Here is an 11,578-nt window from a genome sequence, read left to right on the forward strand (position 1 = left end):
CTTTTGGGTGTAAATGTTTTATATTAAATAATGGAAAAAGAGCTTTAAGTATATTTGATTCAAAAGCTGATGAGGGTATATTTTGGGGTATTCATTGCATAGTAAAGCTTATCGAGTCTTTAATAAATATTCAATGCAAGTAGAAGAGTCTGTGCATGTCCATTTTGACGAATCTTCTCCAAAAGATAAGAGGAAGGTATTTCATGATGATGTTGCAGGTGCTTTGGAAGAAGCATACTCTAAGGACATGGACCAGGACAAAGAAGAAATAGAAGTAGAGAAAACTATTCAAGATGAGCATCAGGACTTGCCAATCGCATGGAAGACCAAGAAGGATCAACCACTTGATAAAGTGATATGTGATATAACTACAAGGGTGGTAACCCGTAGCTTTTTACGTAACTTTTGTAACTTTATAGCTTTTGTATCTCAAATTGAGCCTAAGACCATCGATGAGGCCATTGAGGATGTGCACTGGGGTATAGCTATGCAAGAGGAGCTAAACCAGTTTGAGTGCAACAATGTATGGGACTTGGTCCCTAAGCCTAAAGAACATCGAGTGATTGGTACTAGATGGGTCTTTCGAAATAAATTGGATGAATATAGCTTGATAATCAGAAATAAAGCTCTCATAGTGGACAAGGGCTACAACCAGGAGGAGGGCATCGATTATGATGAGATCTACGCTCCTATAGCCAGATTAGAGACCATAAGGATGCTTTTATCCTTTACATCAATTATGAACTTCAAGCTCTTTCAAATGGATGTCAAGAGAGCCTTCTTGAATGGCTACATTCAAGATGAGGTATATGTAGATCAACCTCCCGGATTTGAAAATTTTATATATTTGAACCATGTATATAAGCTGTAAAAGGGCCTTTATGGCGTGAAACAAGCTCCCAGAGCTTGGTATGACAGATTTAGCTCTTTCCTCTTGGAAAAAGGGTTTGTGAGGGGTATGGTTGATACTACCCTCTTTATTCGTAGATTAGATAATCATGTGTTTTTAGTTCAAATATATGTTGATGATATAATCTTCGGATCTACTAATGACATTCTATGTAAAGAATTTTCTGAGTTGATGCAGGGTGAATTTGAGATGTCGATGATGAGTGAGTTGACCATTTTCTTGGGCTTCAAATCAAACAAATGGAAAGCTGCATCTCCATTCATCAATCGAAATATTGCAAAAAGCTACTGAAGAAGTTCGATATGGAAAAATGTAAAGAGGCTTCAACACCTGTGGCAGCCGCATGCTATCTAGATAAAGATGAAAAGGGAAAAGCAATTGAGGTAACTAAATATCATGGGATTATCGGCTCATTATTGTATTTAACTGTGAGTCGCCCCGATATTATCTAGATTTCAAGCTTTGCCTAAAGATTCACATTATACTGTTGTAAAACGAATTATGAGATATTTAAAAGGAACAACTAACATGGGATTATGGCATCCTAGAGATGCCTCATATCCTTGGTAGGGTATTCCGATTCCGAAGATGCAAGTTGGATCGGAAAAGCACTAGTGGGACTTGCCATTTAGTTGGTAGTTCCTTAGTTGCATGGCACAGTAAAAAGCAAGCATGTGTTGCTTTGTCCACCGCCGAAGCAAAATATATTGTCGTTGGTGTGTGTTGCGCTCAAATCCTTTGGATGAAGCAGCAACTTAAGGACTTTGGACTTATATTAGAAAAGATTCCCATAAAATGTGATAACAAAAGTGCCATAAACCTATCCAAGAATCCCGTTTTGCATTCTAGAACCAAGCATATTGAAATAAGACATCATTTCTTGCGTGATCATGTGTAAAAAGGCGATTGTGTGCTTGAATTTATTGAACCATCTAAGCAATTGGCTGATATTTTCACCAAGCCTCTCTCACGAGATACCTTCTATGTTCTTCAAAGAGAACTTGGAATTCTTCATGAAAATTATCTTGATTCAAAATCGTCTGAAAATGTTATTATATGTTTCGCATGATTAATGTCTCCTATGCTTCAAAATGTATATTTGTTATGAATGCATCTTATTCCTTTTATGACTCATGTTCTTGTGTGACAAGCTGAACATGTATATGTGATTGAATAAAAATTGTTTGATAAATGTTAGAAATCTTTGCATGCTTTTAAAATCCAAAAACCTCTTAATTCTGCATATCTGATGCCAGTTAATCGATTAACTATCCTCCTTAATTGATTAAAATGAGTTCCAGTAGCAAACATTTTAACATTCATTAAATTTAATCGATTAAGAAATATTTTAATCGAGTACCTGGGCTCATTCTTCTGAAAACCTGGAATTTTTACACTGCTTAATCGATTAAATGCAGCACTTAATCGATTAACGGCAGCATATATATTAGAATCAGAAGCGTTTTTGCCATTTTCTCAAACCCTCTCTTCCTACTTTTCTCTGAAAAATCTCAAAAACAAGCAACAAATTCCAAATCTTAGCTTAATAGAAGTATTAAACCTCACCTTGACCCCATTTCTGCACCTTAATTCATCTCTATTTCCTAAGAAATCCCATTCCCATTTCTAAAACCCTAAGCTTTAGGTTCCCTCCCTTATCCTCCTTCATCCTCCATTACTCACGGTTTGTATCATCAATGGAAAGAAGACGTTCAAAGAGGTTCAAGACAACTGCTCAATGCACTCGTAGGGCTCCTAATGCTTCATCTTCAAATCCGAACGTGAGGCACGACCGTGGAGATCCCTACTACTCACTCATACTTCAGGAGACCCGGTTGTCCAAACATTTTGGGAAGGAAACCCACCTACATAAGGTATGTTGATCTTACCTGGATGGCAGAACAGAACTTCAAATTTCTACAAGGTATGCAGGCTCAGGGTACTGTAATGTTTTTGGAATTAACGGGCAATCTGTACATAGCTTTGATTAGGGAATTTTATGTTAATTTCCATTATAAGGATGGTAGATTTTGGTCTATGATTTTGGGAAATCTGTTTGAAATGGATAGTAGTATTTTTATGAATGTGGGTGGCTTATCCACCACTGATATTAGCCTAGGTGATTGTGAATGTCTTGCTAAGTTCGATGATGTTGAGGTATATAAATCATGTTTCAGAGGTCTCCATTTGTATGTCCAGGGAGAATTGACTAAAGCTGGTTCTTTATCGGTAGAGAAAAGATTGCTTCACTATTGGATTGTGTACATCTTGATTCAGAGGAACACTAACCATGCACAACCTACTATTAATGATCTGAAATTTATGTATGTTGTGAAGGGATTCTGAAGGTCATGTAATTGGCCTGAAGATATTCTGAAGGTCATGTATAATGTCTCTACATCGCTATCCAAATTGCTGCCCTACAATATCTTCATATCGAGAATTATTGACTATCTGCATATTGACGTTTCTGACACCATCGTCATAGAGACTTCTGACAAAGATCACCTTGTTGGTGAAAGCCTTATTCACAAGATGGGTATCTACAAGTATGGAAGTAATTGGCAATACCAGGAAGATTTTACTATAGTGGATTTGGAGCTATCTGATGATGAGGAATAGGCTGGTACATATCAGCCTAAGTAGAGACTCAGGGGGAGCATTCTGGAACTGCGCAGCAAGAATCGTCCTTTGGATTAGATCACTTGGATGTCATAGATCAAAGGCTGAACAACAGGATGGATTTACACTATCAGTCATTGAAGGACTCCTACCATACTAATTTGGAACAATTTGAGGAGTGTCAGGTTGCTTACATCGATAACCACTATCAGGCTATTAGGAGCTTTGTCCAGAACACTGCTGAGGCACAGAATGCGAGGTTTTGTGCAAAATTTGAGAAGCAGATAATCCTCATCCAGGTTGATAGTAGTTTGATCGTACCTGATGACAAATATCCACCTCAGCATCCCTAGATTAGAAGGCCTTAGATCTTAGATTGCCCCAGGTTTAGTCCTTCTATATGGCTAATTTGTAGGATTTATGTTGTTTTGTAATTTCAAGACATATTTTTCTCTTTGCTTTCTGGATTGTAACTACTATTGCTGCAACTTTATGACTTGATATGCATGCCGTTTCTGAACTTAAAACGTTTCTATTATGGTTTCATTTTGCATATATATGTCAAATATAGCATGATTGCATGTTTAATGGATCTTGATCATATTTGGTTATATGTTTATCTTATGTTTGATTGAGCCTACTATTTCAAGGTTATATTGTAAATGCTTGATCATTCCATGCTTAAATAGTTCATGTATAACCCTTCATACCATTAAATCTGTCATATTGTTGTATTCTATTGGTTTAATCAATTAACCTGTTGTTTTAATCGATTAAATGGTGATGAATTTGTGAACTTGTTTAATTCTTTTATCAACTGGTTAATTGATTACATTCCCAACACTAATTGATTAATTACAGTTTGAGTTCACTTCATATCTCTTCTTACTTTTGACCAAAATTTCATTTAGGTTATGTTTTTGATGATGTCAAAAGGGGGAGAAAGGTTGTTTTGTTGTTTTAATGTGTTCAGGTTGTAAACAATACCAAGCTTCCATTGTCTAAGCTATGTGTTTTAACTTTGAAATCAATAATCATGCATTCTGTGATCATCTTCAAGCTATGCATGAAAACAAATTTGGTGTTGAGTTTGTCGTCATAAAAAAGGGAGAGATTGAAAGTGCAAGTGTCAAGAGAGCACTTTAGCTTGCCTATGTTTCGATTAAAACAAAGGATTTAGTGAAAGCTTAAAGACAATTCAACAAATCAACATGCCAAAGATTCAAGAGCTTCATGTCTAGGCTAGGTAAACCTAGATGCAAATCTCACAATGTCTAAAAACTATCATATCATTTGCATGAGATATGCCATCTAGTTCATTATATGTTCACCCATTAATCATACATGTTATTTGTGAATTTTAGGCATAACATAAAGGTAAAACATGTATAGTTGATAAGCATAACATATAGGTAGTTTACCAATTAACATCTTAACTGAAAATATGCCAGTTAATCGATTAAGCAAAGTTTTAATCGATTAACGTTAAAACAGTTTTAACATTTTGAATAGAAAACTGAAAAACAGATTTCAGTTACTCACTAATAGACCGTTAATCGATTAACTATGTGAAAAACAGCTTTTCTGTATAAACTGTTTTATTAACAGATTTCATATACGTTTTGATACAGTCATACATTCATATTAGAATTGCTAGGTTACGTATTTTCATGTTCAATCTATGTCATATAGGCAGAGAGAATTGCATGTGAGATGAGAGTGAGATAGTATTATGCTTAGGGATTAACATGTCACCAATTGCATATTATCAAATGTGTTCATCATCATATCTTGTTCTTGCATGATTCTTTCATTACTGTTTAGAGATTTCTTAAGGATAAAAACTACATGTTCTTCATGAAGTCATAGTAATTGTGAGATTTGTTTAGGTTTATAGCTTGTTCTTTCTTGTTATATTTGAGCTATTTTAGTGCTTCACATTACTTTGTTTTTTGTATTGTTTGTGTAACAAGGGAAGTCGTCTCTTGGTGTTGTACAATCGAAGAGATCAGAGAGTCTTCACGAAGACTTGGAGGTCTTGAGTTTAGAGCTTACTCTTGGCTGGGGTTGGATCGTAGGAAAGGTTTTCCTAGGCGATTGGGTAAGGTCAAACCAGGGTATAGGTTCTTGGAACTCAAGAAAGGAGCGTTCAAGGTCTTGTAATTGGAAGTGTGTTTGTAAGGCACATTGGTTTCAATTTTAGTGAAGAAAAATCTCTGAGATCAGAGGGGAGGACTGGATGTAGTTTTGCAGTGGACCGCAAAATGAACCAGTATAAAAAACTTTATTGTAGGATGTTTCTTTCCCTTGTCTCTTTACTGTTTATCGTATCTTTTAATTGCATATTGAAGTTGATATCTTGAATATAGCATTAGTGCCAAATAAAGATCATTTGTGTTCAAAGATATCTACTAAATCAAGTTTTTATAATATGTAATTGACTGTATAATTGAGCTAGTCAGCAACTGCAATTTCTGTGCAAATTAACAAAACATGGCATTGGTGCAAATAGCGGTAAGTGGGAACCGCAACACCTATTCAACCCCCCTTCTAGGTGTACTCTGTCACTAATACCTAACACTAATAAGAAACTTCATCCGCTTTCCCATAGAAAAAATGGTATGAGATTCTATTTCTACAACCTTTTTTGATGGATCTAATATCTCCCAAGTTTATGACTTGAAAAGACAGGTGGCTCGAATGAGTCAACATGGAGGGTCTATTGAAAAATACTACAATCATCTTCAACGCTTGTGGAGAGAAATTAACTTTCGACGACCCAATCCAATGGAGTGTGTTGCTGACATTTCAATGTACAATGCAATCCTACAAGAAAGTAGAGTCTATATCTTCCTGGATGGATTGGATGATCGACTTGATAAAATTCGGAGTGATGTGTTACCGCTACAACCATTCCCCACTATAGAACAAGCCTATGCATATGTTCGAAGAGAAGATATGAGACAATTTGTGATGATGACATGAATCGAAAATCCTACTAGTGCAATTATGGCTTCTAAGGGAGTCAAGATGGGTAAACAATAATCATATTCCCTTCAAATGTTTCCTGCCTCAGGTAGTGGAAAAATAAACAGAATGGTAAAAAATAAGACACCATTGGAAGAAGGAGGATGTACACATAGTGGTAACATGGAACACACCCGTGAAACTTGCTTCAAGTTAAATGGGTACCCATAATGGTGGAATGAACTAAAATCACGAAAACAAACGGAGGTTGCTGTGAATGGAAGCATAGGACATGTCACTTTAATGGATGACAAAACACAACTATCATTTAACTCACAAGTAGAACCTTCGAGTGGATGGAATGCCAAAAATGAAGAAGGTAACCATGCTAAGGCAATGCTTACTTCTAATAAAAAAGATAACAGTGGGTGGATAATTGACTCAGGAGCAACTGATATTGAAACATTTGATTCTAGTGAATTTATCAAGATCACTCCACCAAGGTGAACTTATATTGCTAATGCTAATGGGTCACATATCTAGTTACAAGAGTTGGAACTATTGCCCTTTCCCTTCTCTCTCTTTATCTAACACTTTACTGGTGTCATCTCTCTGAAATAAATTGATCTCTATTGGTCAAGCCACTGAGGAACTAAATTGTGCTGCACTAATGTATCCTTATTTTTTTCTTCTTTAGGATATTCTCACCAAGGAGATCATTGGGCGTGGTACTAAGAGAGGGGGTTATATTACATGGATGATTTTAGTCTCGGAAAGGCCTATAAATGCAACACACAACAAATGCAAAGGAAAAGCATATTTGGTTATGGCATCATTGCTTAGGATTTGGTTATGATTTTTTGCATGAAGTAAGAAGGACTAATTCCTTTTAAATCTTTCAAAGTCCAACCAATCGCATGTTGGTGCTTCTCCAAGACTTGTATCAGTTTATTTTCTTCCAAGGTGGAAAGCAAGTTGCTGATGATAAATGATTTGTTGGAGTTACCTTTTAAAAATACATACTTTAATTGTGAAGGTAACTCCTTCAATTCCAGTTCTTGTTCTTTTATCATTTGGTTCATCTCAGGCTTTATTGGAGAAATTTGATCATCAGAAATATTTCTGATCAGTTTTTCTTTTTCTCCATCCTCCAGAATGAGTTCTTGCATCTCCCAAAGGTCATCAGGTTGAGGCTGTTCTGAGCAGATTTCTTCAAGAATGTTGATTTGAAAACATTGCCCCTTATCTCTTGGGTGATGAATTGCTTTGAAAATGTCAAACTGAATCTCATCATTTTCTACTCAAACTATCAGTTTGCCATTTTCCATGTCTATCCTCATTTTTGTTGTTCTCATGAATGGACGTCCCAGAATGAGTGGGATTTCCACATCTTTGGAGATATCAATTATAGCAAAATCTACAAGAATTAGGAATTTATCCACTCTTACCAACACATCTTCTGCAACCCCTTCCATATATTTGATGGATCTGTCAGCTAGTTGCAGAGACATTCTGGTTGATTTTTGTTGCAACCCTCTTATTCTCCTCATCATTGTAAGCGACATCAGGCTAACATTTGCTCCAAGATCAATGAGTGCTTTGCCTATGGATACTTCCCCAATTATGACCGGAATAGTCACACTTCCTGGGTCTTTTAATTTATGAGGGATGTTAGTTTGAAGGATTACGTTGTAGGTTGCATTGAGTTGGATAACTTCTTTCTCTTGATGGCTCCTCTTCTTTGACACTAGTTCTTTCATGAACTTGGAATAAGTAGCCATTTGTTCCAAGGCTTCGGAAAATGGAATACTGATTTATAATAATTTGAATATTTCCATAAATCGAGCAAACTGCTCTTCCTACTTGGGTTTTGATAGAGTTGTGGGATAGGGTATTTTTTCTGAACTAGCGGGTATTGTATTTCTTCCTTTTGTCCCTCGCTAGTTTCTGGTACATCTATTTTTTTATGTACATCTTTTTCATTTTTTTTCTTGTTCTTCTTTTATTTTTTTCTTCTTCTTTTTCAATAACCCCTCCCACCGTTTTACCGCTTCTGGTTGTGATACTTCTATAGTGCTCTAAAATAACTGAATGATATTCAGCTATACGTCTGATTTGCTTCCCCATATGCTTAATAGCATCGTCTGTAATTTGTTGATGCTTGATGGTTGTCTGCATGAATTGCTCTAGTATTTCCTCCAGTTTATTTTGAGACTGGTGAGATGCTAAGTGGTTATTGATGAAACAAACTGATTGTTGATTGACATAACCATGATACCAAAAGTGTTGTTCTTTCTCCAACTGTTTTGGTAATTGTTGTAACTTTTGGTGTACTTTGTTAAGCTTATGTTGAAACTCCTTTATGAAAGTGTCTATTTCAACTTGGATATTGATATGTTGATCCATTTTCCTGAAATAAAACAACAAAAAGGAAATTTGTGTATTTCCAAAGAAAGATTAGTAAGAAAACCAAATGAGTTTACAAAGTTTATAATATATATTTTTATACAAATTAAAATTATTTTTTACAAAAAGTGAAGAAAAATATTTTTGTACAAGATTATTAATAATATAGCATAGTAAATAATAATTTCTATTATTTAGTAATTCCCCGGCAGCGGCACCAATTTGTTGAAAGTTTTTTCTTGCTAGGTAATTGGTAAGGCAAGTTTCTGACTGGTTTATTTAATGACAGGTCAATTCTATGCTCGCCATCTCGTCTTTGCTGGAATATAATGGTTTCAAGAATGTTCCTTTAATCAAAAACGTAGTTTTATTGAATTATTAACAACTTCATACCATCTCGGCTTTGTTGGAATAAATTCCAACACCAGTATAATGGTATGAATTTAGCAAATTGACACAAGTGGTAATGAGTGATATTTATTTATGTTTTCCTTTATTAATTGAACTACTTCATTATGGAAGGTTGGTAAAGAATAAATAAATAAAGCAATAAATAAATGTTAGTTGTAGAATTTAAATGATAGAAAATAAATGTTAGTTGCGGAAAATAAATGACAAAAATTAAAAGTTAGTGGTTAGATCACTCATTATGACTACGTATTTTTCCTTTTCACAAAGATACAATTTATGAATTAAATTGCACTTTGATTCGAAGTTTCTTTCTTTGTCAACAAATAAAATATAGTATAGGGTTATGTCGAACTACAAGGAATTGCCTAATATAACATTATTATAAACATGTTATATCAATAATAAAGTTTGAACATATTTTTGGTTTGATTTTGTTTATGAAATTTTAACAAGTAAACAAATAAACATAAACAACTAATATGGACAAATTCTTGAGGAGAAAATTGGTTTAAAATATAGAATTATTTCTATACTCAATTGATTTTGGAAACATTACAATACTTTCGGTTGATTCCACACAACATTTATAAATCCTTTATCTAGTGTTCTAGAATGATAAGATGACTTTCAAACCTTATGTAATGCATAAACAATAGTTAAGTGCCACTCGTCGAAGTAGGTTGTCACACCCTACTTCATACTCCATTAACTTTATTTAACCGTGAACATAACTTGCTTAAAATAGATGCTTGATGTGGCAAGTGAACTAAGGTGTAGGTTTTACTTTTTAGTTCACTTGTCAACTCTTTGAGAAGAAGCATTTTTAGTTCTTTAAATCAAGTTTTAGGTGATCAAGTTAAAACCGCATTAAGAACTTAATAAAGAATCAAAACTTAACCAAAAGTAATAACTTGAATGACTTGAATTCAAAAGATGATACAATTATAGAGAAGAAATTATACCTTAATCCAAATCAATATGTAAGAGCATGAGCCAGCTATCCAAGGAAGAGATGCTTTTGGACCCAAATGAGATTACAAAATTATGTTTTTCTATCACATTTGCCATCTCCTTTCTCCTCTTGAATTAAGGAGAAACTACATAATAAACTTACCTAAACTACTTTGGAGTAGAAATTCTCCAAGAAATTACAAAGAAGAAAGTGTCGAAGAATAGAGGATTTCGGATTTGAGAGAGTACGTGTGAAGTGGAATGTGTATGAATGAGTCAAGCCTTGAAGTGCTTCCTATTTATAAAAGTTTTCTGCCATCGCCAAGCTGCTCAATTCCACTGCCAAGCTGCTGACCAAACCCTTCAACATGAGTTTCGTCACTTGGCCAAGCAGCTTGGTCACCTACTTCAGGCTGAGTCACCCAAGCTATTGTGAGCTATTGGCCCAGATATTGTGAGCTACCTCTGAAAAGCCTATGGATGCTACTTGGAGTGAGGTCATGCATGAAGTCATGGTTGCTTGGTGGCTAAATCAACTTGACCAACTTGTTGAGTGCACATCGCCAAGCTCCTATGTGGCACTGCTAAGCTGCCTGCTTGAGCAGCTTTGGCCGTCCTGATGGTGATATGGCTTGGTGCTTGCTGATCTAGCTAGGTGTGTGGTTCCAAGATGGACGGTCAAGGGGCTCCACTAAGCTTCCTGCTGAAGTAGGTTGGCTTGTCCAGGCTTGTGTTCTGATCGTGTCAGGTTGAGTCTCACCGTGCTTTTGGTCTAAGCTTCATGTTGATTCCATGCTAAGCTGCTTAGTGAGTAGCTTCATGTTGACTCCATGCTTTCCACATAGGCCAAATATTTTTGAATCATGCTTAAGGCTAAGCACATAGCTTGTTATGTCAAGCTTAAGCATGTCATGTGTGGATCATTTTGGCCTATTTTGAGCATTTTGCTTGCACTTAATTATTTCTTCTCTTTTCCATCTAAATCCTACAAAATATATTTTAAAAAAAATACACAAAGCATATATACAAGATTGTGATATTTTATCCAAAAAGTGATCAACTAAGTTGGTTTTCTCAATTTTGTCAAGGATAAGTGCCATAAAAAGTGTATGAAATTTAGGCATTTTTGACACTTATCACTCATCCATGAAACCTCTTGCTCCCAAACACCCCAACAAAATGGAGTTCCAGAATGGAAGAATAGACATATCTTAGAAATAGCTCGTGCTCTTCTAATTGGAGCTCATATGCCTTGTAAGTACTGGAAATATGTTGTTCTCACATCAGTACATTTGTTGAACTGCATGTCTT

Source organism: Lupinus angustifolius, chromosome LG10 (genome assembly GCF_001865875.1).
Source record: "Lupinus angustifolius cultivar Tanjil chromosome LG10, LupAngTanjil_v1.0, whole genome shotgun sequence".
Taxonomy (NCBI): Eukaryota; Viridiplantae; Streptophyta; class Magnoliopsida; order Fabales; family Fabaceae; genus Lupinus; species Lupinus angustifolius.